Here is a 3,511-nt window from a genome sequence, read left to right as displayed (position 1 = left end):
AATACGAAAGCCTTTCTGAGCAAAAAAACAARCTTACTTACAGGCCTTACCTATAAATCTGTCAAAAAAATGACAAGATTATAAGCCCAGCTGTAAACGTTTTCTAAATTCCTCTTGTAAAGAGATCTGGTGGATTTCTTCACAGTAAGTGTTGAGCTTTTCATCAGGCTTGAAATGTGATGACATATAATTTAGTCAGAGCTATGGAATATGTTTTACTGACTATGCCTTCATGGTACTCACAGGTGGCCTACTCTTCCACCCTTGGACCCATATCCTTCAACTGGGATGTCATTCATATCACCGTTTCCCTGAACCTGGGGATAAAATCATAGTGAAGTATGCCATAGACTGCTCATCAGCACTCACTCACCTTGAACTATCTAAGGTAAACAGACTTTTGGTGACAGCCAAGGTACAATAGGTAAAGAAGTGAAAGAAGGTAAACATTAACCAGCCTGCTGAGGGGCCCGGAAAGGGTACATCAAGCAACATACAGAGCCCCACCATATTTATTCAGTAGTCTTTATTAGAAATTTGGGGTTGAGCTGTTGAGTTTGGAGAACAGCAATGTTCTGATCACCTCACATCCAGTCTGGCCCATTGATTCAGCCTATTGATAGTCAATTCATAATGAACAACACTCACCTGTTGAACAGATGAGATTTCAGCTCCAACATTAAGAATGTGAGGGGTGAGACAAGAAGAGAATGGTCTGAGCCAGATGCAGATGTGTGGTATATATATTCTCTTCTGCTCCTCTTCATACTCCCTCTCCTACCACAAGCTTTTGGCTCTTACACACAGAGATTTCTCTGTTTCATAGATAAATCAGACGCCTCATGCCACAGCAAGCTGTGAACTGATTCTCAAGAAGTAGCTATTTCAACTATAGAAAAAAACCTTGTAGCAGACTATACACTCACTGAAGTAGACTGTCTGAAACTTCCATCCTTTTTCCCTGTGCTTCACTAAATTCTGCTGTCTGCCTTTTTTATTTTGTTAGCTTGTCAGTCTCTTTCCCATTTTCCTGTCCTCATTCTTTGTAGGCAGGCATGTAGAGCTGAGCGGGGAGAAYACAGGAGCTCTGTGATTAATATTTTGTCCTCTCTCTTGCATGCCAGTTATGCAGAATTGACAGGTAAGTGCTCCTGAAGTTACAGATCCTCACAGGTCATTGAGTAATTACAGTTAGGCGGTTCCCAACCAAGATGTTTTCCTCAATTGTAAAAAAGGGAATAAACAAGTATTTAGTGTATATTTACTGGATACTCCACTGCTATGGCCTTAGAAGACTCCTGCACTAACGTTCCTGACAACGTAAATCCTGTCTTGTGACCTTGAGTTATCCTCACTTGCAGGATCCTCAGAAGAACCATGTGTACCAATAGCAGGGGGTGGAATTAGAGACTGGCTTTATACAGCTCACCTTCCTGCTCACCTCTGACTGCATCCACAGCTCTTACAAAGTAGGAGCAGAAGAGCTCCTGTTCTCATGCAGAAGAGCTTGGTGTCCCATGTAGAACATTTCTTCAGTGTGGAGGAATATGGTAAGGAAAGGAGATAGTCATTGCAAGTGGGGCTGACAGAAATGCCTTTCACTGTGGGCTTAGAATTTGTGGTTTCCTGGCATGTGGAAAGGAAGGATTCTGAACACATAGACAATAGGGTCCAGAGGAGCTGACCCAGAAGGCACTAAATGTCAAAGGTGGTTTGTCAATTTATGGCCTCTCTGCCATCTCCCCAGGTTGAATTTGCTCACAGCACTCTTGTGAGCAGAGGACTTATCTGACAGGTTTCCTGTGCATGGCATGTGACACCAATTTCAGCTGACTTTGTTTTAGGTGCTTTTCAACCCAGCAGCACACTGAAAGCAGCACTGAATAGAGCAAGTGATGATGATTTTTGGTGACCCTGGCTTGTCCTTCTTATCTCTGTATCTATTCTGTTTTTCCACTTGTAGCCTTTCTCTTTTACCTTTCATTCCTTGTTTCTGCAAAAGTTAAGAATATATCTTTGGTTGGAAATGAGCCATAGAAAACTTCAGTTCAGAGTTCTAATAGTGCAGAAATGTTACATGCAAATGAAAATAGGGTGGCAGTAGAGATCAGGCAGGAGAAATATGCTGTCCTGAGGACCTCTTTAACTCCCAGTTCTGTACAAAATTTTTTCAAGTCCTTACAGAAGTTTGCTCTGACTAGTCTATGTGCCTTTGAGGAACCTCCTTGTTCTGTTTAGTAATTCTCCCACTGCTCCCCCAGGCTGTATATAGAAACAGAATTACCCAGAGCATTACTCAGAGCCTATTGTTTTTGSTATATATGGGGTGCATACCCAAAGAAGATTGTAACTGAAGTCTTTTGGAGTTGCCTTATTTGGATCATAGAATGGTAAGGTTGGAAGGGACCTCTGGAGATCATCTAGTACAACCCTCAGCATAACCCATACAAGGACTGAACCCACAACCTTACCATTAGCAGCACCACACTCTAACCAGCTGAGCTAAACCTGCCCCCAAAATTAGGCATTGAGGCCAGTATGAACCCAGTGAATAATTTGAATATAAACTTGGTTATAGACTTTAACCTGCCATGGTAGAAAAATGAGCTGTGCCTCCTTCCACAAAGATCTGTCTGGCCTTCCAGTCAATGTCATATGTCCTTTTCACAGCCTCACACTAAACTAGTTTTTCTTTTATTTGATCTCTAGTCTTATCTCCAGGAATCTTTCCTATTGCTACCTCTCTTACAGCTTTAGCAGAGCTTTTTGAGGAAATGCACCCTGTAATTGAAACACTGAGCTCTGCCTCCAATCCTAGAGGCAAATTTATGTTTAAACAGTATAACCCAGGAGTGCTTTCCAGTTCCTGGGTCTGCGGGTGCACCCTCCCTCCTCTCACTTCCTTGCATTGGAAAAAAAAATCTTCAGGTGCACAGATTGGAAGCAAGCCATTACACACTTCAGTCCAGTTCTCAAGTTGAGTAGTTGGGGCTTAGGAATCCAGCATGTAATGTGGGAAGAAGGATGTATCTTAACACTCAGGGGCACAATATGCTTTTTACTTGTCAGCCTTTATGAGGCTTTATTGTTGCCTAATTCACTTGAAAACATAGATCTGAGATTCCAGAGCTAGATTCACTGGAAGAGTCTGGACATGCAGGACAGTTTCACATGACACATATTAGGGACCCTAACAGCAACTTTGAATATCCAGAACAATAAGAAACAGCCAGAGGAAGCCAATTATTCAAGTCATTTCAATGTGGTAAATGACATAAGTGGTGAACATGCTGTTCCAAGTCCTAATTGAAAATTATATATTATAAAATATGGAACACAACACACAGGAATGGTATGACCTTCTGAATGGGCAGAGGTAAGGGGTCTACAGAACTGTCTGGCACCAACAGAATCACAGGAGCGCATGCTAAGAATCAGAGAAAGTAGGGGCTACAATTTTCCTAAACTCTCTTCAAACCCAAATGGTGGTGAAGGTTGGCAAAAAAAAAAA

The sequence above is a fragment of the Rhea americana genome, unplaced genomic scaffold, assembly GCF_003343005.1.
Source record: "Rhea americana isolate MKP2758 unplaced genomic scaffold, rheAme1 scaffold_142, whole genome shotgun sequence".
NCBI lineage: Eukaryota > Metazoa > Chordata > Aves > Rheiformes > Rheidae > Rhea > Rhea americana.
This window is presented reverse-complemented; position numbering follows the sequence as displayed.